Below are 17,458 nucleotides of genomic sequence, written 5' to 3'. Positions count from 1 at the left end.
TAACCTTCTGAATAGCCTTTAAACTTCGTCTGCTCCAGTGGCTCAGAAATGCCTCCTTTATGGTTTTGTCCGCTCCAGCGGCTCTGTCGTTCAGACTTGCCACGAGACACTGTTCAATTCCACGTCTGATGTCATCTGATGCCTGCGGTCATGTGGGCCGGTAATCAGCTGTATTCAAGTGTTCGCCGTCCTTGTTGTTCACGGTTCCTTTACAATTTCCTTCAGTACTAGGCAGATGCCTGCTCAAAATAGAATAATATATATGGTATAATGAAATTTATGCAAATAGCATAAATAAAAGCTGGTAATGCAAGACACAATCAATGCATTCACCCCTCTCCTGGGGCTTTTTCAAGATGTGTCTGAGTTTCATAGTTGATCCTTACATAGTCCTTCTTTATTTCTTATTGGCCCATCTGAGGTGGGGGTGGTTAATGTATTATATTTAAACTTTCTTAAGGTGGTATATACCATCGGTATAGTAGCTTATATAGGTTGCTTAACAGATAATAAAAATGTCTCAGAGGCTTATAATTTTAGGTTATATTTTGAGTGGAATATAGCAAAAATTTAAATAATAATGGTACAAAGAAAAATATATATAAATAAAAAAAAATAGATAAAAGGGAGAATATATATATAGATACAAAATACAGAATATAAATTGAAAAGGACAATAAGGAAATAGGGGTAATCTAAGAGTGGAAGTAGACCTAGGACAATGGGAATGTTATTTCAGAGTGGGATGAGTAATTATAGATACTGGGAATGGATATTCATTCATACATTAATGGAGTAACATTGATCTCAGAGTTTAATCCTAATGGGTGCAATATTTTAATTTTGTATATCAATTTGGTCTCTTTTTTTACCAGTCTGTTCTAAAAATTGCCTCCTCTCCATTCCTGTTTTACTTTGACTATCCCCAGATTGTAAAATATTTGAGTCTATTCTTATGAATCTCTCTAAAATGTTTGTAGAGATGGGTATCCTTATATCCTTTTATTAATAATGCATAGGTGTTGCCTTATCCTTTCTCTTAGTGTTCGTGTCGTTTCACCTAAGTATTGTTTATTGCAGCTACATTGAATCAGAAATACAACACCCTTGTCCATGCATCTAATTGTATCCCTTACTTAGAATTTCTCACCTGTCTGGTTAGATGAATTTTGTTTTATTGTTTAACTATTGTGGCAGGATGTACAGCAGTGGCAGGGGAAGTACCATTAACTTCATTACCTAACAGATCTCTTTGTATATCGGTTGGTTTAGTTCCTTTAAACTCGCTTGGAGCTAGGATGATATTTGGATTTTCTTGATCTCCTATATATGAATTGTGTCCTAATGGAAAGTTTATCTCCTATAATCGGGTCCTCTCTCACTATATGCCAATGTTTGTTGATTATTTTATCAATTTTCTTATATTCACCATTATAATTGGTTATAAACGGTAGTATAATATCCTGTTCTTTGTTTTCCAATGGATCTCTACTTTTAATTTTATATTGTAGCAGATTTCTCCTGTCTATCATCTTCACATCCTCATAATTGCTCATAATTGTCTTATCATCATATCCCCTATCTGAAAATCTCTTGCTTAAAAGCTTGGCTTGTTCTTCATAGTCAATGATTTTAGAGCAGTGTTTTCTTACTCTTAAGAATTGTGCTTTCGGAATATTGTCCTTCCATCTTATAACATGGCAGCTATTGGCATGAATAAAGTTATTCAAATCTACTTTTTTGAAGAAATTCTTTGTTTCAAATCTATTAGACTCAATTTCAATATCCAGATCTAGGAATGAGATTCTTTCCTTACTCATTTCATATGTACATTTTAAACCTTTATCATTCTTATTTATTGCCTCAAAAAGTTCAAGTAGTGTATTTCACCCCCTTTCCAGATTATTAGTATATCATCTATATATCTTCTATAGGTCGAATACTGATAAGAGGATCCGCTACAAGGAAAACACAAACAGCCGCAAAAATTGCAAATAAAGGCCGACTTTATTGAAAGTCAAGGTGAAGCCCAGGTACATACAAGCTCGGGAGGGAGCACAAAGAATGAAACGTCCGACGCGTTTCCTGCCCGGAGGCACTTCGTCAGGGACTTACACACAGTAAAACACTTGGTTCTTTTAAACATGTATTACTTCCTGTTACATATGCTTACCTGTGTTGCAGCACATCTGTTGTCTCTAGTTAATTAGGTCAGGCAGTCTGCACTCCTGGTCTGGTCGTATTCAGCTATTGCGCACATGCGCCATTGGTAACTTACAGTCAAGTATACACTCTCTGTATATGGATCTTGTATCCACAAGTGCCGCTGTCAGTCCGTTAGCTGTCTACGACAAGATCAAGAAGCATCCGCCAATGGCTGCATATTACCGCAAATACAACAGATAAGGCAAATACGTAACAGTTCATTACCAATAGATGTATACATTTTTAATATAGAACATCACACTAAGTATAAAAAAATATATATTTAAATAAAATTTGAACCAAAAAGCTATTCTTTGCCTGACATCTAAGTCTGTTCTCATGTTACTTGATAATATTTCACAAACCTATTAAATCATGCACTGAGAGCGAAAAGGAGATCCTGGGATCGAAAACTGAACCATATAATAAGTATATATATATATATGGATATTCAGATATCCAAAAAATTCCCCATTTATGAAACTTAACTACGAATTATATATAATTCTACCTAATTATAAGTATATTATTTTATTTTACTTTGTTTTATTTTTATTTTGTTTAACATTTCATCTCATGACCTTCTATTTTATATTGTAAATATTTCATCAGTAAAGTGGAGTTATTCAGTATCCTTATTGATTGGTTTAACTCAGTATACCTGTGTATGTATATAGTTTTAAACTGTATTGTATATATTGTTATTCCAATCATTATTCCACCTGATTCACAACCCAAATAATATAAACATAAATATAAATATATAGCCTTTAATTTCAGTTTTAGCATATCTCTTGAAATTAAGTGAACTACGTGTCTGTGTATGCTGTTGCTTAATATAGTAACTTATATAATATAATATCTTCTATAGGTCACCAGGTCACCAGGTCCTTCACCAAGCTACACGAACCAAAGAAATCTGTTTCCCAGTTTCCCATGAAGAGGTAAGCATAGCTTTGTGCAAACCTGGTGCCCATATCATTTCCTTTGATTTGAATGTACATTTTTCCATTAAATTAGAAGGTGTCATTTTCTAATATAAACTGTATACTATCCAGTATGAAGTCCTTCTGTACTTTATCTATCTCTGCATCCTGATCAAGGTACTTGGATACTGCCGTGATACCTAAAGTATGTTCAATATTCGTGTAGAGTGAAGTGACATCACACGTTGCAAGGATGAGTTCACCATCTATTGCTATATTTTCTAGGCTCTGTAAAACCTGCGTTGAATCTTTCAGAAAGGAGGGTAGCTGTTTTACATATTTCTGTAAATACCTAGCTATATACTGTGATAGGTTTGAGGTGACTGAGTAAATCCCTGATATGATTCGACAGCCTCAGGGTTTTTTCAAAACCTTATGGATTTTTGGCAGAAAGTAAAATATTGGTTTTCTGGGGAATTCTGGATTAATATAATTGAATTCTTTCTTTCTTTCGAATTTGTTCATTTTGGAAGTGGGAGCAAATGATAATCCCAATCCCAGGACTTTTGTTTCTTCATCATTTAGTTTCTGACTACTGATTCCATTATGGGCTGGCTCTACCATATTTCCCTCCTCTCTCTTGTTTTTTTTTTGTTATTTCTGCTCCTTCCTCCTCTTTTTTTTAGATTCATTAGGGATGCTAGAGGTACTTTTTCTGTTATCCCTCCTGTTGAGGTCTCCGTCTTTGGTGTGTCCCCTAAAAAATGGTCTGAGTGTGTCATGGTTCTGTTCTCTAGTTTCCCTTATTGGTTCATGTGATATTCCCTGTGCTAGTGGGTGATATCTATTTCTTAAGGGTAATCTCCAATTGCGTTCTTCTTTCTTTTGGAGTTTGTTATATAATCTATTTACATATCTATCCTCTTTCCATATATATATTTTCATATGTATCATCCTTCCATCGATTGTGGGGTTGTCTATTGTAGTGATTATACTCATCCCTATAATAGAAGGAATAAGCATTTCTACTATTGTTGAAATAATGAGAATTTCAGTGAGGATTTGTCCTCCATTCATCATCCTTATCATTGTGGTGGCTATTTCCTATTATATTATGGGGGCAGTGCTTTCCTACTTCTAATATCACTGTGTGGTCTATAGCATTCAGAATTGGCACCATTCTTATATCTCTTATTGTTACCACTTTTTGGTTTATGGGTTGGAGTTTGGTGTGAATTCTGTATAGATATGTCAGGTTGTGTGGTGGTGCACTGTTCTATATTCCCTGAGTAGTCACCTTAATCTGTCTTCAATTTCTTCTTTTTTATCCTTTGTAATTCTAAATTAGTGTTATTTAGTGTTTTAATATTCTCTTTTTGCATTTCTTTGAATATATCTGAATCTTTCCTGCTTTCTAGGATATCTTTAATCTCATTTATTCTTTTATCTAGTTCTACTAGGCTAGATTACGAGCGGAGCAGTATTTTGCTCTCCTGCTTGTGAGTTAATTGAGCTAGAAGTAAACTTTTTGCGCGCATCAGGTATTACAAGTTAAAAGTAAAACGTTTTTACACAAGCTATAACCAGACGTGCGCAAAAAGCCAAAGTTAGAATATCGCGACTGCATTAACGTATTGCCCTATATAAGTTAAAGGGACATTATACACTCATTTTATTCTTTGCATAAATGTTTTGTAGATGATCTATTTATATAGCCCATACAGGTTTTTTTTTTTTTTAAACTGTATAGTTTTGCTTATTTTTAAATAACATTGCTCTGATTTTCAGACTCAGAACCAAGCCCCAAATTTTTATGAGAATACGGTCAGCTACCTTCTCCAGCTTGCTCCTGTTTGGGTAAATGGTCTTTTCATATGCAAAAGAAGGGGGAGGGGAGTGTCTTATTTCCCACTTGCAGTGGGATTTCCAGCTACCTTTTCAACAGAGCTAAACTGAGAGCTTCTAAGTAAATTTTTAAACTGTTTTATACTGGATTTTTATATCAATATCTGTGCATCTTATTCTTTATAGTAGTGTATTACATGCAGTTATATGAAAATGAGTGTATATTGTCCCTTTAATGGAGCAAGAAAAGTGGAAAAACTTAACACACTACTCACTCACAAATCCAACATGAAAATGTTAATATTTCACATTCCAGTGTTCTTCACATAGCAGAATATGTTCTATTTATTTATAAATACATATAAACATATATATATATATATATATATATATATATATATAATGTTTTTCTTTGTTAAAATATATATCTATATTATATATATATATATATATTATATTTATATATATATATATATATATATATATATATATATATATATATATATATATATATTGTATATGTGTATATATATATATATATATATATATATATATATATATATATATATATATATATATATATATATATATATATATATATATATAAACTGAAGTAAAAATAAGCACTCACTGGTCTTCTGGCATCTGTGACAAAAGATATTTATTCAAATTGTGACGTTTCGTGACTGACAGCGTCCCTTCCTCTGACAAACAACAAGTGAGAAAATGCTGATATTTAAAGGCCTGTGACCCCTCCCCTTCATCTCAGGGCTACCAATCATTGATAGCCAATAGTGCTAGTGAACGTATCTATATGGTGATTAGAATTGAGCAACGTGTAAATATGCTTGAACAGCATGTAAGTGAAGTGATCTGTGCGTAGTGCTGTGCCTGTCAGACGAGTGAATGAGAATAAGCTTGTGCATCCTCCACACTAACAGTAGATGATTAGCAAACTAGATTGTATACCTAACACAATTGCAGTGACGTCGCTGCCATATGTGCAACAAAACAAAGAAGCTCATAGGCCACATTGGCCACCGCCCATCTCCCTGATAGGCTGATGACAAAAACAAGTTGACAGGACAATAATCCTCACACTGAGGTCTATGTGATCCACTGCGTTCCTTATTATTTTTATATACCTATAGCTGACACCGCATGAGGGACTCACCCTCTGTGTAATCTCGACCAGATCATCTAGCCCTTTTAACTGTAATCGGCAAAACCGCTCTCCGTAGGTCACCGAAGCATCGGTGCTGTCACACCCCTCTTGGGCCCCCTCTGCCAATCATCAAGGAAGGCAAACACAACTGTCACGCCAATCTCGTGATGTCACTGTCGGGGAGTGTAAATCACAATGATAGAGGCTGGCTAAGCCACACAGGCACCGAATAACACTGCGCAATACGCCAAAACAACCAGGCTGTCACGCCCTCTTGTCTTAATGTGAGCCAATAGAAACCAAAATGAACAACATTACCATACCATTCACATGTCATCAAAAAGTTGTAAATAGTAACTACAGACATTAACCAAAAGCCCTCCATCACTATACTGTGTTCCAGTTCAAACCCTTAATGAACCTGGGGTGCATAAAAATAAATACAAAACTACAAATAAATACATAACAATAAACCTACAAATAAAAAACTATATTGTAATAACCTTGTGTACCCCTTTGACACTATAGCTACTACTGCTACGTGATATATCAAAAATAATATCATTAGTTGAGAACCCTACACAGACTACAATACACCTAGGAAGGCATATGTTACACCATGAATATAGACACTGGTAAGGACGACACTGAGACTGAGCATCAAAATATAGTTGATTAAAGACCTTACACAGGCTACAAATCCCCTAGGGAAGCATACAATACACTGTGTTCATAATAGCTGGTAGAGATAACACTGGAAAGGAGCATCCAAATAGAGACGATGTCCCTCCTACCACTGCCATAAGATGAAGTACAGTCGCCACGGAGGATCACACTCGCCACCCACTCACCCATCACAAGCACACACAGTACAACACACACACACTCTATGTACCTGATATCGTTAGTTTTTAATACACTAAAGACACATAGAGTGTGTGTGTGTGTGTTGTGCTGTGTGTGCTTGTGATGGGTGAGTGGGGGGCGAGTGTGATCCTCCACGGCGACTGTACTTCAACTTATGGCAGTGGTAGGAGGGACATCTTCTCTATTTGGATGCTCCTTTCCAGTGTTATCTCTACCGGCTATTATGAACACGGTGTATTGTATGCTTCCCTAGGGGATTTGTAGCCTGTGTAAGGTCTTTAATCAACTATATTTTGATGCTCAGTCTCAGTGTCGTCCTTACCAGTGTCTATATTCATGGTGTAACATATGCCTTCCTAGGTGTATTGTAGTCTGTGTAGGGTTCTCAACTAATGATATTATTTTTGATATATCACGTAGCAGTAGGAGCTATAGTGTCAAAGGGGTACGCAATGTTATTACAATAGAGTTTTTTATTTGTAGGTTTATTGTTATGTATTTATTTGTAGTTTTGTATTTATTTTTATGTACCACAGGTTCGTTAAGGGTTTGAACTGAAACACAGTACAGTGATGGAGGGCTTTTGGTAAATGTCTGTAGTTACTATTTACAACTTTTTGATGACATGCGAATGGTATGGTAATGTTGTTCATTTTGGTTTCTATTGGCTCACATTAAGACAAGAGGGCGTGACAGCCTGATTGTTTTGGCGTATTGTGCAGTGTTATTCGGTGCCTGTGCTGTTTAGCCAGCCTCTATCATTGTGATTTACACTCCCGACAGTGACATCACAAGATGGGCGTGACAGTTGTGTTCGCCTTCCTTGATGATTGGCAGAGGGGGCCCAAGAGGGGCGTGACAGCACCGATGCTTTGGTGACCTACAGAGAGCGGTTTCGCTGATTACAGTTAAAAGGGCTAGATGATCTGGTCGAGATCTGGGCGAGTCCCTCATGCGGTGTCAGCTATAAGTATATAAAAATAATAAGGAATGCAGTGGATCACATAGACCTCAGTGTGAGGATTATTGTCCTGTCAACTTGTTTTTGTCATCAGCCTATCAGGGAGATGGGCGGCGGCCAATGTGGCCTATGAGCTTCTTTGTTTTGTTGCACATATGGCAGCAACATCACTGCAATTGTGTTAGGTATACAATCTAGTTTGCTAATCATCTACTGTTAGTGTGGAGGATGCACAAGCTTATTCTCATTCACTCGTCTGACAGGCACAGCACTACGCACAGATCACTTCACTTACATGCTGTTCAAGCATATTTACACGTTGCTTAATTCTAATCACCATATAGATACGTTCACTAGCACTATTGGCTATCAGTGATTGGTAGCCCTGAGATGAAGGGGAGGGGTCACAGGCCTTTAAATAGCAGCATTTTCTCACTTGTTGTTTGTTAGAGGAAGGGACGCTGTCAGTCACGAAACGTCACAATTTGAATAAATATCTTTTGTCACAGATGCCAGAAGACCAGTGAGTGCTTATTTTTACTTGAGTTTATCTACTCCATTACAGCACCCTGGCAGTTAGCACGGATGGTGAGAGTGCATACACACTACTGTTTATATATATATATATTATGGGTAAAGTCAGATATTGGGTAATCTTAGGATTACCCGGATAAAATGGACATTACTCAAGCAGCTGTGGGTAAAGTCCAATGTATGATCACCGCATCAAACATATATAGCATACACTGTAATTCCCCCATCTTCACTATCTTTTTTGCCTCCGCCTGGGGCGTTCAAGTGGGGCTGCCAGAGGATCGGAGGGGCACCTTTCTTAAACACCCCCAGATGGAGGCAAAAGAAATAGTGTAGATGGGGGGTTACAGTACATTGGACTTTACCCACAGCCTCTTGGGTAATGTCCGTTTTACCCAATAAAGCATAATACAACTCCTCTACTACTTTATAATTAACTTGCTGCTGCATAGACTTATAGGTTATACTATATGACAAAACTACAATAGGCTTTGTCATATTTACTCCCATAAATGCTTAATCATACTTTCTTCTCTTCAATGACAATTTTCCATTTCCGGCACCAAGAACAGGAAAACTACTATAACTCTATTTTATATGTGATATTTAGTTCCAGTTATTCTTTTGCAATTCAAGTATTTTGACATTTTGACTTTCTGCCCCAACACCATCCTCTTCAGCAGTAAGACGCCTTGCAGACAAATAAAAGAACAAGCTCCCTTTATCTCAGCTGCTCTATGAGAACAGCAGAACAGCTACCACTATTTCATCACAGCTGCTGAAAACAGAACAATTTAACCAACATCTGTGTTACCATCTGCATCTCTTCTTTTTCATTCAGCAAGATGCTGTGTACAAACCATGAATAAGTTCTTCATACTGTCTTTGTATTAAAAATGCTTTGATTTTACAGAAATATGAAACTACAAGAAATCTGAGAGTCATATCCAGTATGATGTGCTACTTTCCAAAGAGATAGTGGGTTTTGCTAAATGATGTGACCTTATTTTTTGTTGGCCTGGTAAATTGAAATTTTAAGAAGAGAACATTGAGAGCCATTCGGACTTGTGAAGCGTTTCTGTGCAGATTGCTTGTCAATAAAGTTTTCTGCTATTTAATACAGTTAGTTAAAGTAAAATTCAGACATTTTGTCTTATAAATTCTGTCTCAATGTTACATTCTTATAAAATGATCTAAATTACTTATTGGGTTTGATTCTCAATTTTAGATCCCAAATTTAAATTTAAAAAATATTGTATGAAATCCTTTTTTTTTATAAATTCCTGACGTGCTTTAATAGTAACCTAAGCCATATTGGCTTTATAATAGAATTTATAGCAGGAACATTTTTCTATCATATTTGATCATGTACCATTTTAGGTGCCATAACAGCATTATGAACTGCTGACATTATCACTTTATTGAGTATCGTTTTTTTAATAATGTTTTTTTATATTTAAAGGGACAGAAAACACATTTTTTTGCTTTCACAATGCAGGTGAAACATACAGTTTTAAACAACTTTCCAATTTACTTCTACTATCAAATGGGCTTCATTATTTTGGTATCCTTTGTTGAAGGAGTAGCAAATGCAAAAATCACTACTAGACAGCTGTTTCATTTTTATTAAAACTCATCAGTAGTAGATAGAATTTTGATTGCTGCTTGGTAAAGCTCATTCTAGCTTATCTAATTTGCATATCTTACCCATATTCCTCTTGTGCATTGGTAACAATTTATATAGGCCTAGATTAAGAGTTGGGCGGTAGCCGTCAAAACCAGCGTTAGAGGCTCCTAATGCTGGTTTTTACCGCCCTCTGGTATTTGGAGTCAGTCAGGAAAGGGTCTAACGCTCACTTTCCAGCCGCGACTTTTCCATACCGCAGATCCCCTTACGTCATTTGCGTATCCTATATTTTCAATGGGATCTTTCTAACGCCGGTATTTAGAGTCTTGGCTGAAGTGAGCGTTAGAAATCTAACGACAAAACTCCAGCCGCAGAAAAAAGTCAGTAGTTAAGAGCTTTCTGGGCTAACGCCGGTTCATAAAGCTCTTAACTACTGTGCTCTAAAGTACACTAACACCCATAAACTACCTATGTACCCCTAAACTGAGGTCCCCCCCACATCGCCGCCACTCGATTAAATTTTTTTAACCCCTAATCTGCCGACCGCCACCTACGTTATCCTTATATACCCCTAATCTGCTGCCCCTAACACCGCCGACCCCTATATTAAATTTATTAACCCCTAATCTGCCACCCTCAACGTCGCCTCCACCTGCCTACACTTATTAACCCCTAATCTGCCGAGCGGACCGCACCGCTACTATAATAAAGTTATTAACCCCTAATCTGCCTCACTCCCGCCTCAATAACCCTATAATAAATAGTATTAACCCCTAATCTGCCCTCCCTAACATAACTTCAATTATTAACCCCTAATCTGCCGACCGAATCTCGCCGCTACTGTAATAAATGGATTAACCCCTAAAGCTAAGTCTAACCCTAACACTAACACCCCCCTAAGTTAAATATAATTTTTATCTAACTAAATAAATTAACTCTTATTAAATAAATTAATCCTATTTAAAGCTAAATACTTACCTGTAAAATAAACCCTAATATAGCTACAATATAAATTATAATTATATTATAGCTATTTTAGGATTTATATTTATTTTACAGGCAACTTTGTAATTATTTTAACCAGGTAAAATAGCTATTAAATAGTTAAGAACTATTTAATAGCTAAAATAGTTAAAATAATTACAAATTTACCTGTAAAATAAATCCTAACCTAAGTTACAATTAAACCTAACACTACACTATCAATAAATTAATTAAATACAATACCTACAATTATCTACAATTAAACCTAACACTACACTATCAATAAATTAATTAAATACAATATCTACAAATAAATACAATGAAATAAACTGACTAAAGTACAAAAACTAAAAAAATATTTACAAACATTAGAAAAATATTACAATTTTAAACTAATTACACCTACTCTAAGCCCCCTAATAAAATAACAAAGACCCCCAAAATAATAAAATGAGCTACCCTATTCTAAATTACAAAAGTTCAAAGCTCTTTTACCTTACCAGCCCTGAAAAGGGCCCTTTGCGGGTGATGCCCCAATGAATTCAGCTCTTTTGCCTGTAAAAAAAAAACATACAATACCCCCCCAACATTACAACCCACCACCCACATACCCCTAATCTAACCCAATCCCCCCTTAAATAAACCTAACACTAAGCCCCTGAAGATTCTATCAGCCAATCGAAATTAAGGTAGGAAAATTCTGATTCTATCAGCCAATCGGATTGAGCTTGCATTCTATTGGCTGATCAGAACAGCCAATAGAATGCGAGCTCAATCTGATTGGCTGATCGGATCAGCCAATCGGATTGAACTTGAATCTGATTGGCTGATTCTATCAGCCAATCAGAATTTTCCTACCTTAATTCCGATTGGCTGATAGAATCCTATCAGCCAATCGGAATTCGAGGGACGCCATCTTGGATGACGTCCCTTAAAGGAACCTTCATTCTTCAGTTGGACGTCGAACGAAGAGGATGGATCCGCGCCGGAGGTCTTCAAGATCAGCCGCTTGTCATCCGATGGAACAAATAGAAGATGCGGCTTGGATGAAGATGTTTGCCGGTCCGGATGTCCTCTTCTGCCCGGATAGGATGAAGATTTCTTCCCGAAGATGGACTTCTTCATTTACCGCTTGGATTCAGACTTCAGCCCGAGGATGGACGTCACTCTTCAGCCCCCCGCTTGGGCTTGGATCAAGACTTCGGACCCTCTTCTAGACCGATCGTTGAACCCGGTGAGGTGAAGACAAGGTAGGAAGATCTTCAGGGGATTAGTGTTGGGTTTATTTAAGGGGGGTTTGGGTTAGATTAGGGGTTTGTGGGTGGTGGGTTGTAATGTTGGGGGGGGGTATTGTATGTTGTTTTTTTTTACAGGCAAAAGAGCAGAATTCTTTGGAGCATGCCCCGCAAAGGGCCCTTTTAAGGGCTAGTAAGGTAAAAGAGCTTTGAACTTTTGTAATTTATAATAGGGTAGGGCATTTTTTTATTTTGGGGGTCTTTGTTATTTTATTAGGGGGCTTAGAGTAGGTGTAATTAGTTTAAAATTGTTGTAATATTTTTCTAATGTTTGTAAATATTTTTTTATTTTTTGTAACTTAGTTCTTTTTTATTTTTTGTACTTTAGTTAGTTTATTTAATTGTATTTATTTGTAGGAATTGTATTTAATTTATTTATTGATAGTGTAGTGTTAGGTTTAATTGTAGATAATTGTAGGTATTGTATTTAATTAATTTATTGATAGTGTAGTGTTAGGTTTAATTGTAACTTAGGTTAGGATTTATTTTACAGGTAATTTTGTAATTATTTTAACTAGGTAACTATTAAATAGTTCTTAACTATTTAATAGCTATTGTACCTGGTTAAAATAATTACAAAGTTGCCTGTAAAATAAATATTAATCCTAAAATAGCTACAATATAATTATAATTTATATTGTAGCTATATTAGGGTTTATTTTACAGGTAAGTATTTAGCTTTAAATAGGAATAATTTATTTAATAAGAGTTAATTTATTTCGTTAGATTTAAATTATATTTAATTTAGGGGGTGTTAGACTTAGCTTTAGGGGTTAATAAATTTATTAGAGTAGCGGTGAGCTCCTGTCGGCAGATTAGGGGTTAATACTTGAAGTTAGGTGTCGGCAATGTTAGGGAGGGCAGATTAGGGGTTAATACTATTTATTATAGGGTTATTGAGGCGGGAGTGAGGCGGATTAGGGGTTAATACATTTATTATAGTAGCGCTCAGGTGCGGTCGGCAGATTAGGGGTTAATAAGTGTAGTTAGGTAGGGTCAACGTTGGGGGCGGCAGATTAGGGGTTAATAAATATAATATAGGGGTCGGCGATGTTAGGGCAGCAGATTAGGGGTACATAGGGATAATGTAGGTGGCGGGGGTGTACGGAGCGGCAGATTAGGGGTTAATAATAATATGCAGGGGTCAGCGATAGCGGGGCGGCAGATTAGGTGTTAATAAGTGTAAGGTTAGGGGTGTTTAGACTCGGGGTACATGTTAGGGTGTTAGGTGCAGAAGTAGGAAGTGTTTCCCCATAGGAAACAATGGGGCTGCGTTAGGAGCTGAACGTGGCTTTTTTGCAGGTGTTAGGGTTTTTTTCAGCTCAAACTGCCCCATTGTTTTCTATGGGGGAATCGTGCACGAGCACGTTTTTGAAGCTGGCCGCTTCCGTAAGCACCGCTGGTATCGAGAGTTGAAGTTGCGGTAAATATGCTATACGCTCCTTTTTTGGAGCCTAACGCAGCCATTCTGTGAACTCTAAATACCAGCGGTATTTAAAAGGTGCGGCCAGAAAAAAGCACGCATAGCTAACGCACCCCTTTGGCCGCAAAACTCTAAATCTAGGCGACAGAGTTCTACTGGGTAAAGGCAAGCGGGGATATTTGCCTAGATGTGCTAATTGCCTGTGCAAACATTTCTATTGATTTACTTTTGCGATATGGAGGATTTTAATCTCATGCTTTTATCACCACCATGATTTAAATGAATTTTGATTTTGCCCTGGAATCAGCTTTACCTAGCAGCAATCAAAAATCTATCTTATCCCAACTACTGATGAGTTCTAATAAGAAGGAGACAGCTGTCTAGTAATGATTTTTGTATTTGCAGCACAAACCCCATTAGGGGACCGCTGTGTGTTAACAGAGTAATTAAAGCAAAAAGTCTGAGATTTTGCATATCTAATTTGCCATAATCCCATAACCCCATAATCCTTTTGAGCATTGGTAACAATGTATATGGACTTTTACTGGGTAAAGGCAAGCGGGGATACTTGCCAAGATGTGCTAATTGCCTGTGCAAAAAAATCTATTGATTTACTTTTGTGATATGGAGGATTTTAATCTCGTGCTTTTATCTCCACCATGATTTAAATTTATTTATTTTTATATATATATATATATATTTTTTTTTATTATTATTTTTTTTGTAGAGAGGGTAGTGGCACTCCAGCTACATTCGGCTTACACAGCCCTCCTTGCCCCGGGTGCACTTCAGACATAAGTAAGTTCAGTGGAAAAGGAAGTCACTCACAGGGTCTTGCTTTAGGTAAATAAAGATAGTATTTTATTTGACATTTCGAGAATTACCCCGTTTTCAAAAATAAGCATAACGATAAACAGTGAACTCACCCCCTTAGTATTCCTGCACAGCAAACATTAGTGCGGTGCCAACTCTGCCTCCCGGAAGTTACCCGACATCACGTGACGCTTACATCACGTGAGAGGTCATGGCAACCGGATTTTCAGATATGAGCGCCGTGTGTAAGCATAAAAACTTAGATAAAGCATGTTGACAGGAGCCATGGAGTTAGCAAATAGTATTGATATCACAGAGCTGCTAAGGGCGGACAACTAATTCCCCACTGATAGTAGGTTATATCTAGCGTTGCACATAACAGTATCTAATTACGGGTACAATCAGGTCACGTACGATAATAAAGTATTATGCCATAAGCTCACCTACATTTATACAGACAACAGGGTGGTTTGTATACCATCAGAAAAGTTGCTCTTGCCTGTGATCATCATCTGTCAATGCCAAATCCTCAACGAACTACTGGCAACTGTGTCCAAGGGCCTCTAAGCATGTGTTTGCCCTCCTACTCCCCTGGAGGAGTATTTCTGAGTTGTATGTTCTGTGAAGCCTACCTAGTTAAGTAACTCTGCCGCCTGCTGATGCCTCTCCTGCTCCTGGCCTTCCTGCTCTGTGGTGAACATCATCTGCCCATCATCTGCCCATGCCAAATGCTGAGGGAACTGCTGAACGCTATGTCCAAGAAGCTCTAGGCACGTCTTTTCTCTTCCTCCCTACCTAGTTCAGTAACTCTGTCTGCTGCTGCCATTCCTGCTCCTGTCTTTCCTGCTCTGTGGTGATCATCATCTGTTAATGCCAAATCCTCAAGGAACTACTGGCCACTGTGTCCAAGGGCCACTAGGCATATTTTTGCCCTCCTACTCCACCGGAGGAGTATTTTTGAGGTGTATGCACTGTATGTACTGTGAGGTCTACCTAGTTAAGTAAGTCTGCTGCCTACTTCTGCCACTCCTACTCCTGCCCTTCCTACTCTGTTGTGGTCAGGTCATCATCAGTTAAAGTTAAAAATCATAGTGAACTGCTACCCGCTGTGTCCAATGACTCTAGGCACTTGTTTGTCCTCATCCCTTGGAGGTGTATTTTTAAAGTTTGTTTACTGGAGGCCCACCTAGTCCAGCCACTACTGCTCCAGCTTTTCCATTCTGTGTAATTTTGATGCTAAAAGGAATGAATTCTGGGCTTCCCATAGGAACTAATGTAATTGATCAAATTTATTTTTGAACAAAACTAAATATTTCAGACAAAATGAATTTTTGTCCATTCACATGTGTAGATGTAACTGCATGCTGGATATATAGTACTTGCATGCTGCAACAGTGCATGAGCCATTCAGCTTTTGAGAAGTTCAAGCATGAGGACTCATTCTTTGCTATTGATAGCAACATGGCTGTTATTGTGTTATTTTATTTTATTCCAATTTCAGAAAAACACTTTTTGCTTCTTGGTATATAACAGCAATTTTTATGGATCATCTGGATTTCCTATATTTATACTTTGTAAAGATGGAACTACATTTACATAACTGGTGTTTTTAATGTTTTAAGATCTCCATCCATGGGAGAAAATAATGAGCAGCCAATTGTAAAGGAACACATCATAAAAAATAATACATTGCTGTGCCCTAAATAAGGATTCGGAAACTGCCTTATTTTAACTGTGTAGTTAAAATTGAAGTAAGAGGTACAGGCAAGCAATTCACCACCGAAAATCTTTGTAAGAAATAAATTAAATTCTTTTTTTTAATCATTTTCAGTATGATTAAATAAAATACTGAGGATAATGGCCAAGGGAGGTCAAGTAGAGTGAAGCGAGAATATCTGAGGGCATTGAGATACATCAATCAAGGGACTAAGGTTGGATCAGAGGCCAGGATGAGTGTGGTTAGTGCAAAACAGAGTGTGATGGTGGAGTTAAAAAGCAACATTATAGTAAAGCAGAAAATACGCTGTCTTGCAGAACAGAGGTCATAATTACTGAAACACCAATAAGAGTACTACTAGATAACAGATACTATGTGAGAAATTTCTTACCAATATACGTTATATAAACATACAATAGGGAGTGCTATAAATCTTTACAGAAAAAAAAGATTGTTAACTTTGTCTACCTATACTCCTATATTTTATAATAAACTTATGACATTGATTCTAATTTTATAAAGTTACCAGTGTTTGAAATATTTTAGGGGATTTTGATAAACCCTAACTACACTGACCACTTACCTCAGGTTCAGAACTATACAGCCAGCAACACCCAAAGGTCTCTTTACATGACCCCCACACTATACAGTCCTTCATTATATCGTAATGGCCTTCCTAAATTAGTTTCCCATGGAAATATCTACATACCCAAAGGTTACCCCTACATAACCTCCCCACCACAATCCCTCCCGTACCCAAAACAAAAGATGCTTTAATGGATTACAATAGTTGATAAACTCTGGTGCATTTTTGGGGTTTTGGGATTTTAAAGGGGGTTGTTTATACAGAAGGGGTCTTTTGGGCGAAAAGAATGGTTCTTTAGTTGTTTTGATGTAGAAGCTGACAAATTATTAAGGTGAATTCCCTTTGGTGTTGGAGGGATTAAAGTGGGTATTTTATGTAAGGGGGTGACTTGGGTGGTAGTTGAATTATTGTAGGAAGTTATTTAAGGGGGCTGGCGTTGTATTTTTTGTGGTGCTTTAGTAGAAGGTGCTTAGTGGTGCTTTAATAGAAAGTGTGCATGGGATAGTATTG

The sequence above is a fragment of the Bombina bombina genome, chromosome 6 (assembly GCF_027579735.1).
Source record: "Bombina bombina isolate aBomBom1 chromosome 6, aBomBom1.pri, whole genome shotgun sequence".
Taxonomy (NCBI): Eukaryota; Metazoa; Chordata; class Amphibia; order Anura; family Bombinatoridae; genus Bombina; species Bombina bombina.
This window is presented reverse-complemented; position numbering follows the sequence as displayed.